We start from the raw sequence: 16,370 nt of genomic DNA, 5'->3' as shown, positions 1-16,370 counted from the left end.
AATGAGCGTGGGGTAGTACTCATATTGTTTTTGTTGACCCTCTTCTCCGCTTACAGAGCTAGTTTACTGTTTTTCTTTGAAATAAATATTTAAAAACATATACCCCACTGATGCCTCAATTAATGTAATTTTATTGGTATTTATTTTGATTATTAAAACTTAGCTGTAGCTGCTGCATTTTCCACCCTAGGCTTATACTCGAGTCAATAAGTTTTTCCAGTTTTCTTAGGTAAAGTTAGGTACCTCGGCTTATATTCGGATCGGTTTATACTAGAGTATATATGGTATACTGCTCTAATTTCTCCGGAGCTATAAAGGCACCTCAGTGTAATGGTTCAGATTTGGTTTGGACGAACACTAAGGATTCAGCTGCGTCCGAATCCTGCAAAAAGTTCTCAAATTCAGCTAAATCCTGAAACTTTGATTTGATTTGGTGGAACCCTGGGGAAAAATAACATTTTATTAAAAGCATGTTTAAGTTGGCCTTGTATGAAAAACCTTGAGTTGATGAAGGGCATCCTTAACCAATTTTCTGTTCAATTTCACTACAGGTAAAAGCTAAAAATTATGACAAAGTTGAAAAGGTGAGTGTCCAGAGAACCTACTGCCTCGTACATGTATTTATACAATAATACGGTCCATCCAGTAAAACTGCCCATAAACAGGTGTGTGAGGTACGGCCTTCCCCCTGCATGGCCAGATGGGCTACTGTTTGTCTGATATCTTCAGCTGCTCCACTGTAATAAACAGTGTATATACATGCACATAATATGTCTGGGGAGCTCATACATGTGAAGAAAGGATTCACCATGAAATGCTACAGGTATGGGACCTGTTATCCAGAATGCTCGGGGCCTGGGGTTTTCCAGATAAGGGGTCTTTCCGTAATTAAGATCTCGATACTAAAATCTGCTAAAAAATAATTGAAACATTAAATAAACCCAATAGGATTGTTTTGCCTCCAATAAGGGGTAATTATATCTTAGTTGGGATCAAGTACAGGTACTGTTTTATTATTACAGAGAAAAGGGAATCATTTAACCATTAAATAAACCCAGTAGGGCTGTTCTGCCCCCAATAAGGGGTAATTATATCTTAGTTGGGATCAAGTACAAGTTAGTGTTTTATTATTACAGAATAAAAATAATTATTTTTTAAAAAAAGTGAATTATTTCCTTAAAATGGAGTCTATAGGAGATGACCTTTCCGTAATTTGGAACTTTCTGGATAACAGGTTTCCGAATAAGGGTCCATACCTGTATCTCTATTGAGAGAAATGTGTTCTTCAAGTATATTTATTAAATAAATAAAAATAAGAAATGTTAAATCCATAGAAAAGGAAACATACGTAGCATCTAGGGAACATATGGTTCCCATTAATATGTTTGCTCTGTAGCTCTCCAGTTTGGAATGTAAGGGTCTCATTTAAAGGGGCAGTATACACCTATGTACAACTATTTTCTTCATAAGCAAAAGGAAAACTACTTGTGCTAAAAATTCATTCTAAATTCATTCATTCTAATTTACTTTAATTAAATTGTTTTAAGTAAAATGTATTTTGCCTAACTTAATATTAATTAGTTCAGTTAGTTTAACTCAGATACCGAACCTGGTCTCTTAACCCTTAGTTGTGACTGTTTTGTCTTACAACTAAACAGTAGTCCATTATGCAGAGGGATTATCTTCCTTGCAAGGACAAGGCATGGAGTGGCTCCTTTTTTATTGTCTAGAAATAACAATGCATAGGCTTTACACAATTAATACAATAGGTAAAAAGTATGTTCAGCACAAGGCCTTTTCATTGCCCTTATTTCAAAAAAGGAGTAAGCTGCCCATGTAAGAATTCCCTCTATCAATGAATCAAGACTATCAATGTTTATTTTAGTGATTCCCCGACTATCCGTGATCAACGTGGTGTTAAATTGTGAATAGCATCTTGTTGCTCATCAGAGCCCAAGTTGTTACTCTTAACAAATATATGGCCAAAGGTATGTGGGCACATCTTCCCAACATCTTATTCTGAAACCAATAGGTCTTAATATCAAGTTGGTCCTTGCTTTGCTGCTCTGTTGCTCCCCTGTTCTTATTAAAAGGAAGGCTTTTCAATAGATGCTCCAACATTGTTGGTAGGGTTTGCTTCTATCCATACTTAAGAGGCTGGGTGCTGATGTTGGGATCAGGCCTGAATAGGGATTCCAGTTAAGTTCAGAGGTGTTCAGTGGGTTGAGTTCAGGGCTCTGTGTCAAGTTCTTTCACTCCTGTCTTAGCAAACCCCTCTGTACGGGCCTGACTCTGTGCCTGGGGGCATTATAGTGCTAAAATAGAAATAGGACCTTCCCCAAACTGTTGCCACAAAGTAGGAAGCACAAAGGAATGTCATTGTATGAGGCAGGGGTATGTGAGTTAGCAATGATGGCTGTGACTTAATTAGCCAATTCCAGTAATTAGAAGGGGTGTCAGGATGGTTTTGGCCATGTAGAGTAGTAGGTTCACCTTATGAAAACATGTGTGTTTCGGGTACTACAGGAACTAAAGGGTATATATTTCTCCAAAATGTTAGCCAACAGAACCCCCTCTTTGGGTGGGGGAAAATATTCTGCCACTGACTTTTGACTGGAGCCTCAGCCGTTGTGCCCCAAACTTGTTGTTCAGCAGGTTAGGAGACCATTTGGGGCACAACTCCTCGGAACTTAAGTTGCTCATTTTATCTGTGGGTCCAACATTTTATTGAACCGTGGACTTGGGAAAGATTTTGTAAAAAGTAATGAAAAGGTTTGTTGTACCCTATATACACCATATGGGCAAAATTATTCATGCATCCCTTCTGATTACTGGAATTTAAAGGTCCTATACCCAAAAACTATTTTTTTTTCATGATGAAAATAGAATATATAAGCTGCTTAGAATTATATTACTAAAACTGACACAGGTGCTGCTACATTATCCAGTGTAATTCTTAACAACTCCATGCTTCCTACATTGGTCCCATTTCAGCAGGAAGATAACCCATCGTGTAAACAAGACTCATACAGAATGGGTTTGCTGAGATGGGAGTGGAAGAATTTTTATGTTCTATACCATATATGTCAAACACAAGGCCCGGGGGCCAAATCCGCCCCCCCTGGCTGTTTTATGTGGCGCTTGGTGACTGTGTCTGACCATCCAGCCTGATCATTTTCCTCACATAGTAACTAAGACTAAGGGGTATAGTTATCATGCTGTGTAAAAAGTGGAGTGAAGCATTACCAGTAATGTTGCCCAAGGCATCCAATCAGTAATCAGATTTCAATAGTAGCAAAGCATCTATTGGCTGCTATGAGCAACATCACCAGTAATGTCTTACTCCACTTTTTACACATTGTGATAAATATATCCCTTAGTATTTTACTAGGTATATTTATAAAAAATTTGGCCCGCAACTTAGCCTGTGTTTTAGATTTCGGCCCCCTTATGTGATTGAGTTTGATACCCCTGTTCTATACAGAAATCCCAAATTGGCTCAGATGTGAGCCAGACCTGATCCCTAACATTAGTGCCAATTTTCTTAGGTATGAATGGAGGCAAATCCCATTTTACAATGGAAAGTCTTCCCAGAAGAGTAGAGGCTGTTTAAGCAACAAAGAGAGGTCCAACTGTGTAGTAATACAGAGCAGAAAGCAGATTCATTCTAAGTTTTTAATTATTTCACAGAACCTGCCCTACTCATCTTTCAATTGGTCATTAAGACATTATCTAGGCTGCTAAGGTCCAAGGTGCCCTGACTTTAAATTCCAAAGCGAGAGCTGCAGAAAAATATACATTTACAGAAAGGCCTGCATTAAAAAGATATTGTATTTTCACGTTATGTTATCGCCAGTGGGAAAAGAATATTTGCAGACAAAGTGCAGCTGGCAGGGAAGGGTTAATTCTAAGGGCAAGCAGTTTCAACAATAAAAACAAAAAATCCCAAATATAGCTTTATTTAGCTCAGTTTGAGCTGTTGCAAAATATTCCATTATCTGTATATGGTTTATAGGCATTGGTGTCTAATAATATCCCTATTTTATGGGGGGATTATTCACTAACATATTTTAAATTTAGGTTTGCTACCCATACTATTAGGGTACTTGCAAGCCACAATAATATTATACCAAAGCCTTACTATATGGTATGGGCTAATCTCTGTTTCCTACTGGTTATCTCGCATCCAGCAACATTTATTCTAATGACTAGAGCTCCAGTGCTGTTAGCTTGAGGGGCCTTCCCCGTGTGTGCATTGGACCAGAGGCAAACTATCATTGGAAAAAGAAATCACCTATGTGCTTCAAAGTAAAACCGAGCATTTAGAGATTAGCATGGCACTGTATGTGTAGCCCATTGGCACCCTAATATCTGCATACTAGGCAACCAGCTGCTTGAAATGGGATTGTCTGGCTGCCTCTCTACCCCCAATGTGTCTGTGCCAGGGGAGTGACCCCGTTTGAATCTGTAACTATATATGCTGTGTATCCCAAGTGAGCACGTGCTGCCCCAAATGATGTAAGTTTTGCTGCAATTTCATAATCACCAGCTCAAACCAGAGATTCCAAATACCCACTACTTCTATAACACACACATCAAACTTTTAAGGGTCTAAAGTTTTCTCCTCCAATTCTGTCCACAGCTGTTCCAGAGGTGCCTCATGAAAGTCTTGCACATAGATCTGTGGAAATGCTATGTGTCCTATGTGCGGGAAACCAAAGGGAAACTGCCAAGTTACAAGTAAGTAATAGGCTGCAAAAATACTACGGTTTTCTTTCCTCCTGCCATGGGCTATATTTGCAACACCGACACCAAACAAATACAAGTCTTAGTTTTGTTTGGTTAGTTTAGCTTTGCTTCTGTACTGTAGCCGTCATTCTTGTTTTAGTACCGTCAAAGTACTGTGCTTATCTGGTCTTTTCGCTATGGGGACCCTGGAGATACCACCAAGTCCAGGGAAGATTTCAGCCGTCTGTGGCAGCCGGGTAACACACTGAATCAACTGCAATTCAATGGCAATGAGCCACCTGAAAATGTAAATGTGCCCCTTTTTGGTTATCAGAAAATCACCATATTCCACCATAATCGGTTACTAATTTGTCATTCCGGCCAAGCACCGTGCGTGGCTTCTGTAAACTGCAACTATAACCTGTCTGTAAATAGGGTTTACATTATTCTGTTTCTCTGTAAATGTTTAGTAAAATATTGACACCTGTTATTCTGCAGAGGGAATGAGATATGTATCTTTATATTGCAAAGCAACCAGCTAAATCTCATACACAGGCTCCAATGAAACAGTGGCCTCTGGTGGAAAAAGTCATCTGCCCTCCATTTTAGAGACCTGAAACTCCCTTCACTAATACAGGGCTGACTGCGTTAGACAGTGCTGTATTAGTAATGCGTGGGGCGCATAGGCATTCCCCCTTCTGTCTTGTACATTTTGCCTCATTCAGAAGCATAAGGTACAGAGCAGCAGGAGGTGTGACCTGCGTTGGAGCTAGTGGCGCCTTCTGGCCCTGCGCTCGTCACTGAGCTCTGGATTTTTCATCTGGCACTCAATGCAGAGTGTGACGCGAAGGGGGACACCTGGCACTACTTTGTGCTCTTGCATTTGTGCCCCCAGGGGTCATGAATGACTTTTTCAGAACCTTTTTGTGTTCAGAACACCCTACATGTGTCGCACCGTGACTTGATGCATGTCACTTCCAACTGACATAAGGGAGGAGCTCTGCAAATGCCTTGCTCCCCTAATTATGGCAAGAACATTCACTGGTGACATTTTTTGGGCAAAAGGTAGAGGATGACCTGCATAGTTTCCATCTGATGCCAGTGGGTGATGTTAGTGCTTCAAAACAGCCAACATGGCTCTTTTTTTACTTGGGGACAGTGAGCACAGTTGGTTTCCTCACTGGCACAGAAACAGTTAAAAGACACTCAAATACAAACTTTGCCCTACTTCATCTGTCCATCATTTGCCAGGACTGTATTAATGTCAACCTCTTTTTCACCCAGGATAGCCAGCCATTAAAGAGAGGGAGAGGTTCCGTATTGTGCTTCGGAGGCTATGAATCTTGCCCCTTTGTATACCAATGCTAATAATTGTTATTATGCTTTTTCTTCTAGGGAGAAAATGGCACAGGCGTATGACTTTGCGCTTGATAAAATTGGCATGGAAATCATGTCCTATCAGGTAACTCCTTGTTCTTTTCTCAAGTCATTGCCTTACGGTTAGGACTGTGCCCAGGCTAACGTTGCCGTTCTTCTCTCTGCAGATATGGGTCGACTACATCAATTTCCTGAAAGGAGTGTAAGTGAATGTGGAAAGCTTGATCTGCAAAAATCCCTTACTCACATTTCTTAAACCGGCTAACTCAGCTGAGCTTCTGTCTGGCTATGAGGTTTCAGGGCAAGTAGTTGGGTTATTTGCTCAAAGTTTGCCTGTTGGTCAGTAGTAGACACTGAGCTTTCCAGCTTGTCTAGTTCTCCTATTACATTCTGCAAAGCTCCATGTTCCAGACAGCAACATTAGGAATACAGTAAGTTCTGGGATCTTGGAGCAATGGCTGCGTTAAACCAAAATTCCTAAATAGCATCACACAGCTATAGTTTAGCAAGCACACACTTGTTTAATGGCAGCTGCTGAGTAGCAGAGATTCAAATTTAGGCTACAGCCACATGGGTCTGATTCTCGGCCTGCGGATAAACCACATAAAGGTAAAACGTATAAAGCCTCTAGGCTCCAATTATTTTTTGAATATGCCTGGGTGAAGACACCCAGAATGTATTCACTTCCTAAATCAGCACCATATGCTTGCGCTTGGGCCGGTGCAGTGGTTTCGGGTGCAGACGCATGAAAAGCCTGTTTGTAGTGTAGCCTTTGGCTATGTAGAATTAAAATGCAATTGTTGCTGCTCAAGCTCACCACTGCTACCAATGGGAGAGAGTGCTGCATGTGCCTAGGCTTTCCATACTCCCTCAAAATGTCAAATTGGAAAAAAGTGGACAGCAACACTGTCTTCCAATAAAGATAAAATATTTTTTGTTCTGCTAGAAAACAAGGCCCGGTCTGCTCTCTACCTTTTTCCCAATTTCACAGGCCAAGAAACCATGTGTCTGCTTCAGTGTGCAGAATGGTGATCTGCACCCAGAGACGCTGTGCTGGCCAAGTAGTCAGAACCACCTTTCCGAATTTCCACTGGGAAACATGAAAGGGGAAATTAATGAATTTTTAAAGTATATACAACAAAAAAGAAGCAGAAAGCTAATGGGGAAAAATCCCATTATTTGTGGTGTACTACTTTAAAACATTACTTTTGAAGAAAATAATGCCAGCTGATAACAAAATGCCCAAAATTCCTTGCCACTGCCTGCCCATCCAAATGCCAGTCTGCAAACACCATGAGCTGCTTGATATGCAAAATGCCAGGCTAAGTACAGAGCTGCCGGCTTAGTTTTTCCCAAATAATCTCCTAAATATAAAACTGACAACAGAATGTTTGACTGTCACTAAATAATAAAGGCTGAAGGAAATATGTTTCCTAGCTTTATACCTATAAAACAATATGTTTGAATGTCTCTATATCGTCTTTATTTTTGGCATATAGTGAAGCTGTGGGATCTTATGCTGAGAACCAAAGAATTACAGCCGTCCGCAGAGTTTACCAGCGAGGCTGTGTCAACCCCATGATTAACATCGAACAGCTTTGGAGGGATTACAACAAGTATGAAGAGGTAAATTGCATAATTTAAAGCTGTACGCCCAGAATCGGGACATATATAGTAAGAGAGTAACAAAAACCCTTTTTTTGTATGAGTGCAATCAAAACGAGCGAGCAGTCCACTAAGAAGCCTTTGTATATTGAACTGACCCTTAACTAATAGCCTAACTGGCTGCAGCTGGGGAACGGGAGGGATTTATGTAGAGGGCTTCTCTGCTGATTTGTCTTACCTTTGTTTGTAGGGCAAAGAAGAAAATAGTGACTACCTTCATTCTTAGATTTTGCTTTGTTAAATGCAAGAAATAACAAATAAAATTAGATATTTCTTAATTAATACAAAAGGCAAAACAATGTCAGCACATTCACAGCAAGCCGATTCATTGCACTAGTGTCGAAAAGGGGAGTACACTGCCTCTTAAAGGCATTAAAAATGGAAATGGAAATAACTCTCTAAATATTCTTTAGGGTATCAACATCCATTTGGCAAAGAAAATGATTGAAGACAGAAGTAGAGATTACATGAATGCAAGAAGAGTTGCAAAGGTAATCCCAGCTGTTTCAGTGGATGGGTGATTAATTTTAGTTTATTCTGAACAAGTTTGAATTTACTGAGCTTTGTGCTCTGTGTGTCTTACAGGCTAGGAGACATGATATATATATATTTAATTATTGGTCTACAATCACTGCTGTATGTTCCATTCAGTTCCGTTATTGCTAGCAAGTGATAACTGATTTGTTAGGCCACAAATGTGTTGTTATTGCAGTATAAAAAAAACACTGGTATGGAATCTGTTATCTAGAATGCTGGGGACTTAGGGTTTTCCTGTTAACAGGTCTTTACATAAGTTGGATCTCCATACCTGCTTAAATTCTTTTTCAGCTTTTTCTTTATTACTTAGTAAAAGGAAATCATTTTTAAACATTAGAATTATTTGCTTATAATGGAGTCTATGAGAGATAGCCTTCCCATAATTCGGAACTTTCTGGATAAAAAAAAATCCCATACCTGTATTACACATTACCCTAACAATGGCTTCAGTATCATTTAAGACTTAGCAGTCAAGGCAATACTAGTAGAATTGGCTTATCTCTTGTGTGACTGTATAAATGTATTTTGATTAAGGAATATGAAACGGTGATGAAAGGTCTGGATCGCAATGCTCCTTCCGTGCCTCCTCAAAACACACCCCAGGAAGCACAGCAGGTGGAAATGTGCAAAAATATATACAGTGGGAGAAGAGTAACCCTCTGCGAACAGAGGACCAGACCCTAATAACAAAAAGAGGTAAAGTAACTTACAGCAGTGACTGGTTTGGAGCACTTTCCCACCCACCCACCCACCCACCCACCAATATATTGTTATATAAGCTACGTTTGTATTTATTTTGCAGTTATGTTTGCATATGAGCAGTGTTTGTTGGTACTGGGACATCATCCGCACATCTGGTATGAAGCCGGACAATACCTTGAACAATCTAGCAAGCTGCTTGCTGAAAAAGGGGTATGTGATTGGTCGGACTCCAGCTTATAGTACTCTTTACTGTCCTTATTCTCCTTTTAGTTAACTGAATTCATTTACATGGTACTGATGATACTAATGTATGACAGATATCTTCATTCCGCTGGGAAGTACTGGTCTAAGTTGGCCACTCACAGGCTAGTGAGCGTTTCATTTGACCAAGCATTTGAATTTCCAAACAACACTGATTCCAAACAACACTTATTCATCCTTTGGTTCCAAATATTGGATATGAAAGTAGGGATGGGTGGCCTGGCCCTATCAGTTGGGTCTGACGCAGCTCCATACACCTGTTGATGGGAAGAACTAGCAAAAGAATCTACTGTCTGACAGACTGACTTATCTATAATAGGATCATTTTGTCAACACTACCTTACAAAGGCCCATATATAATGCAATGATGTAACGTTAAAGCTGAAATCAAACCCAATGTCAGGTCGTACAGCTGTGTGTGTGGCCAGCTTCACATGGGTCAGTTCAACTCTATCAGTCTGCGCTTCTCTTGATGGCTCCAGTTTTAAGGTTTTACATTTCTTCCTATCACAGGACATGAACAACGCTAAACTGTTCAGCGATGAAGCTGCCAATATCTATGAGCGGGCAATCAGTACACTTCTAAAGAAAAACATGTTGCTGTATTTTGCCTACGCAGACTACGAAGAGGTCAGTATCTGTATTGGAGATTTACATGAACAGAAAGGACACGTTCTCTTGCAAATAGTTAAGGTTTATATAAAGTTGCTGGACATTAGGAATATTAGTGCGTCTATTTTATTTTAAGTTAGTTAGACATGGCGACTTTAATCTTCTACTATTTCTGTCATTAATACTCAACAGCAGCCCCAATGGGGCACCATAGCGTATTTACTCCAGCTTCACTCATAAATGCTGTGGTACCTGCCTGATGGCTCTGAGTTGTTCCAAAGGGCTGTCTGTTTCCATTTCACAGAAAATGAAATAGTCGCTTGCAGGAAATGTTCATTTTTTCACAACAGTTTTCTCGGTGAAGACCACGTTGGTCAAAACATCATTCATTTAAGTTTTCAGGCTATGCAGATGTTTGATATCTTGTATAGTTTGCCTATATATAGCTATTCCATATTTGCAATCTCTTGTAAACTTATATATTAAAAGTAATCATCAGCCATCAATATTATTTTATACAATCCTTGCTGATGTGCTGACATCTGATTGGTTAAGTCCCCACCCTCGGAACGTCTATTTATAGACCTGCCCCTCACCTGCCCCATCTCTGATGTCACAGAGGAGGCGGGGCATGCCTGTGCCTATAAATAGACACTGCCAGAGCCGGAAGTTTGCTAGGAGAGCTGAGGGCATCAAATCTGGGAGAATGATTTTCAAGAAAGCCAGGGAAGATCCCAGGACCCGTCATCACGTTTACGTCACTGCAGCCTTAATGGAGTATTACTGTAGCAAGGTGAGAGTAAATATACATTGTTTAACCTTCTCTTGGATCAGGGGCCCACCACTTGCAGTCCTGTAACGGCCATGGGAAATGATGTATCAGTCATGCTGTGCGCTGGGTCTGGGCTCCCCTCCTAATAACAATGTACCAGTCACTGGCAAATAGTGCTGCATTTCATCAATATGTAAGTGCCTCACATCTTGTGCTGGCAATTGGCTGTGTTTTGTTCACGGCAACAGGAATGTGTGCAAAGCCTTTGACATGTTATACAACATTTTATAACTGATCATGAAAACAGAATCTCTATAATCAAAGACATTGTTTTAAAAGTTTTACTTTATCTTAATCCAGGATACACCGGTGGCCTTCAAGATTTTTGAGTTAGGACTAAAGAAATATGGAGACATCCCTGAATATGTCCTTGCCTACATAGATTATTTGTCTCACCTTAATGGTAAGTTACGTGAATACATCTTATTTATTGTAAAAGTGTAATGGTTTGTTCGCTTATGTCTTTGCAAAAGCTCTTACCACTTTCTATAATTGTATTAAACACAGGCCTCTCTATACACCACTGTAATAAATGTGTATTTCAAATAAAGGGTAACTGATCCTCTCTGTTCGTTTTTTTTTTCTAAAAGAGCACCACTTATAATGCTTGCAGCGCTCACTTCCCAGTAAATATGTGGTTTAAGAAGGTTGTTTATATGACTAACCTAAATGTTTGTAGCCTTAGGTGACAAAATATATTTTACTGGCCCCTTTAAAAGTTCTGGAGCTACTGCCTGTAAGTTTGTATGTGACAGGTTAGTGCTGGGCGGTATACCGGTTTAACCGGTATACCGGTTTTTAAAAAAAAAAACGATATGGTTTTTAAACATACCGCTACACCGGTATGCGCGCCTCCTGCTATTTTTCTTCAATTATATCCGGGTTGCGCCCGTGCGCATGTGACGTCAGCGTGCATGCGACGTCGCTAGGACGCATTGCTGGAGGAACCACAAGTTGGGTAAGTTCTGCTGGGGGGTTGTGGTTGGAGTTGTGGGGGGGGGGGTGTTGGGGTTGTGGGGGGGGTTGGGGGGGGTTGTGGGGGGGGGTTGTGGGGGGGGGGGTCGGGGTTGTGGTTGGGGTTGTGGGAGGGTTGGAGTTGTGTGGGGGGGTTGGAGTTGTGGGAGGGGGGTTGGAGTTGTGGGAGGGGGGTGTTGGGGTTGTGGGGGGGTGTTGGGGTTGTGGGGGTTGTGGGGGGGTTGGGGTTGTGGGGGGCACCAATATTTATTATTTATTTTTTATTTATATACCGTCAAATACCGTGATACCGATATAATTTGAAAAATACCGTGATATAAATTTTTGGTCATACCGCCCAGCTCTATGACAGGTCACATTTACTTACCTAAATGTGTGAAATAGTATGTTATATGTATATGTTTAGTAATTTAGGTGTGGTTTTATAATAAGTTAAATAATATTAAACGAATCCTAAATATTTTTTTTCAGAGGACAATAACACAAGAGTATTATTTGAACGAGTTTTAACATCAGGAAGTTTGCCTCCCGAAAAATCAGGGTGAGTCTGAATATAAACTTCGTATATGGAAGGCCAGTCATAGAAACTGCAGTGAGAGACGACAGTCTCAAGTCACGAACCTTCCCCTGCGCAGCCTTAAGCCTTTTGCTCTACACTGTCATTTAACACAGACTGCAGGGTTTATTTTATGATCCCTTTCCCAGTGCAGCATAAAAGCTTTACACAGTGGAGCCCTAAGCAGGCCTGTACCCTCAGCTATATCATGGGAAACATCATATATTTATATGGTAGAATTCCAATAAAACTCTATACAGTTCATACACTGCCCCTGTGCAAGTTTTGCTTCTCTTGCAACAGTATTGCCATTCCCCTGCTCAGATTAAATCCTGCCTGCTCATGGCTCAGGCTTCATCCCCGTGCAAGTGTACAAGGACAACACAGGGGAAGAGGAAAGTGAAGAGGGATGGGAAGAACAGCAAAAGCGAAGCTGCATAATGCTGCTGTTATATGCTGAATGTGAACTTTATACAATGTCTGTCAAACTGGAAAGCTCACTTTGTCTCGGAATACTGAATTGTTTCTCCTTGTTTTTTCCCCCCTTGATTTCTGCAGTGAGATTTGGGCACGCTTCCTGGCCTTTGAAAGTAACATTGGAGATTTAGCTAGTATACTGAAAGTGGAAAAAAGGAGATACACAGCATTCAAGGAGGAGTATGAAGGGAAGGAGACAGCACTTCTTGTGGATAGATACAAATTTATGGACTTGTACCCCTGCTCCACAAGTGAACTGAAAGCTTTGGGATACAAGGTATGTTGTGATCAGGGTTTGTACCTGCATATAGCTATCCCGCCTTTACTCTATTATGGGAATTATGTTAGATTCATATATTAACGTGGTGCTTGGGCTTATCTTTGGTCTCTAGTATATGTGCCGGCAGCTGCCGTCCTCTACCGCTCCCATGCCTTTATACCAAGCAGAGACACTTTTATTTCTTTCACTCCCTTCACTTTTGATTCTCTTTTTCAAGATTCTCAGGCAACAGCAAACTGCTGCTTGATTAAATAATAAAGGAACAGATATGGCTGATTGCTATTGGTGGTTTGCAGTATTGTCAATTAGCACAAGAAAATTTGTCTGCCTCACTCCTAACTTATTGACAGTAATGTCTCATTCTTATTTCTAGGATGTATCGAGAGCCAAACTGGCAGCACTAATCCCAGACCCTGTGATAGCTCCATCCATAGCCCCTTCGCTGAAGGATGATGTTGACCGAAAACCAGAGTATCCCAAACACGTCCCAGATGATCCCTTTCCAGACGGGACATTTAGCTCGTAAGCCTTTTTAAAGCTAATTGACTCATATTCATTTAACTAGGAAAACCTTATGAGGACTTTTATTTGCTGATTCTAACTAGTTGCTTCTTTGTCTACTAATCCATTCCTGGGGGTGCCATGCCTCCATGCGCACCATGTTATCTGCCTGGGAGTCCTGCACATTGGCCCGCTGCCATTGGTCAATTTAGTAATCGCTCTCCCTTTCCTTTTTATAGGGCTGATAGAATTGGATTGTAGAACAGCCGCGTGTATTAACTGCTAAAAACAATGTTTTTCTGTTCTGTAGCTGCTGGACTCCATCCTGTTCCTGGCAGAGTATTCCCAGTCCCTCCAGCTGCAGTGATCTTAATGAAGCTGCTTCCTCCCCCCATTTGCTTCCAGGTTAGTGTGTAATTTTGTTTTTTTTGGCAATGTGGGGTTCTTACCTTTGCTTTAATACTGTAGCCAGGAACAATGTGAGAGGAGGAGAGGGCCGCAATGCGAAAAGGCTGCAAAGGATACGTTGTTTTGTTTATGTTGATGGCCCCATCACTACTGGGACCAGGGCTTCCATCAGCAATCACGCAGCCCCATTCTAAGTTAGTAGGACTCGTCCCCAACAAGGGGGCCCCAACTATCAATCTATTGGTCACCTGCGGCCCTTGGACCCTGCCAGCAAGAATAATGTGGCCCTAGTTAAAATAAAGTGACCTGCAGAAGGAAGCATGGTCACACCTCCTGATCCATCCCAGTCGCCCATTATACAAAACCCTCCCTTCCCTTATACTGTGCCCTCCCTTCCCCTGCACTGCAAGTTCTACCCGGCCTTCCCCTGTCCCACTGGCTTTCTAAAACACAGGGTCTGCTTCCCCTATAGTTCCGCCACTGACTGTCCCAGTTTATAATAAAATGTGATACTTCTGGGCAGCCAATAAACTGTTAGTCCTTAAAAAATAATTCATAAAATTCCATTTTATTTCTTTTCAAAGGGCCCATTCGTACAGGTTGATGAGATTATGGAAATCTTGCGGAGGTGCAAGCTGCCGGACAGTAAGTGCTTTGTTGGTGCACCTATAAACCGAAGCTCCAGAAACACATACGCATTTACCTGCAGCTCTTTCAGCTCGGTTCTGCTTTTGCTCTTGTCTTGCTAAGGAGGATGGGAGTTAGATTTCCAGGGCTGCAATGGGTTATGGGTATTGTAGTTGAACAACATCTGGGTGGCTGCAGATTGCCCTTGGCTGAATGAGCCTCTTTCAATGTATGTGTATCTGTCTTTGCAGCAGTGGAAGAGGCGGTGAGGATCATTACAGGAAGCCAGGCAGAGATGAACATGGAGGGGAACGGACCAGTTGAAGTCAACACACTACTAAATAAATCTGTGAAAAGACCCAATGAGGATTCCGACGATGAAGAAGAGAAGGGGTCTGTGGCCATCTTTCCTTTCTCAGTGATTCCTTGTGGCTGGGCGGTGCACATTGCTTGTAGATTGCAACGTAGAAGCTAAAGGCTGAACATTTACACTACTGAGCCCAGGGCCAGAGGGATGATCCAGAGAAAGGAAAAAGATGGTGCTCACTAGAATACAACTCTGGCTCTGAGGTAACGGATAATAATTACTGGGGGTACCTAACTAGTCAGCAAGCCAAGTGATTCAGTCTTTCCTTGTCCTTAAAGTGGCCATACATGGGCTGACCCATACTGGATGGAACAGGTGGATATCATACAAGGTATGGCCAGATTTATATTGTTCTTTATTTGCCATACATGCCCAGAGGGTCAGGCAAAATTAGCCAAAATGCCTCACCAGATGTGGGCATACATGGCAAGCTTAAGGCCCCATGCACAACGCTGGTTTTTGTTCATTATTGCAATCATTCGCACTGTCCTTACCAAGCTGCCGCATTTCAGTGGAGGTCACATGGGTACATGAACAGCATGCAGTCGATGTCCAGGCAACCAATCAAGCCTCATTTTATAAAAGGGGTTTTTACTGTAATATTTAGCTAAACATTTGCATTTTTAGACCAATCATTCTGAGCACTGTTGGGTGGGATTATGGATAAAAAGTGCTGAGTTTCAGTCTTACATCTCTTTACCCCCAACTTACACGTCCGCCACCTTACCAATGAGATTGTGCTATACCATAGCATCGTACAACTATTTAGTAGCGCATTGTTACAAAGGAGAGACCATATAACGTCCATAGTGATTCTACAGGGTGCTGAGCTTGGTTTGCCTGCAGACCTGATTGGTTTATCCCGGAACAGGCCCCATTGCCTTTCCAACCAATGACACTTTCGCATTCTAAAACACAGGAGAACTTTTCAGCAGCACCAAAGCGCATGTGCTAGGGCAAAGTTATAGTGAATGGTGGGTTCCTAACAAATGGCCCCCCACCCACTAACAGCCTCCAGTCTCTACATTAAAACTTATGGCGTGACTGCTAATGATGAAAAGCCAATGCAGATCAAGGGCATGTCCCCCCCCCCATGCAGTTAAATCACCTGTTTGCCTGTTGGGACCTGCCATTTCTCTGCCCCAACAATAATACTCATGGCAATGGCGTGTTTATCAGCTGCTTTCATCCAGGGCAATAGTCTTCTGCTGACAGTGCCATGTTAAGGCTGATGCCACAAGTGGCGTAGGGCTGATTTTTTCGGCAAGCGGAAAAACGCTTGCCGAAAATTCAGCCTTACGCCTGCTACTTGTGCCTGCACCCGAATGAATGGAATACACTCGGGCGCAGGCACATGTAGCCGATTTACGCATGAAAACGCAAGACTTTGCATTCTCTCGCGTTTTCATGCGTATATCGGCTACATGTGCCTGCGCCCGAGCGTATTCCATTCAGGTATCTCTCC

The 16,370-nt window shown here is 41.6% G+C and overlaps 1 pseudogene; it reads left to right on the top strand.

Moving 5' to 3' along the window:
* The window catches only part of LOC116406482, a 38,880-nt pseudogene extending 22,762 nt beyond the window's left edge, over window positions 1-16,118 (top strand).
* The last annotated feature ends 252 nt before the right edge of the window (window positions 16,119-16,370 follow it).

This window comes from Xenopus tropicalis, chromosome 4 (genome assembly GCF_000004195.4).
Source record: "Xenopus tropicalis strain Nigerian chromosome 4, UCB_Xtro_10.0, whole genome shotgun sequence".
Classification (NCBI taxonomy): domain Eukaryota; kingdom Metazoa; phylum Chordata; class Amphibia; order Anura; family Pipidae; genus Xenopus; species Xenopus tropicalis.
Note: the sequence above shows the minus strand (reverse complement) of the source record. Positions and strands in the feature narration are given on the sequence as shown.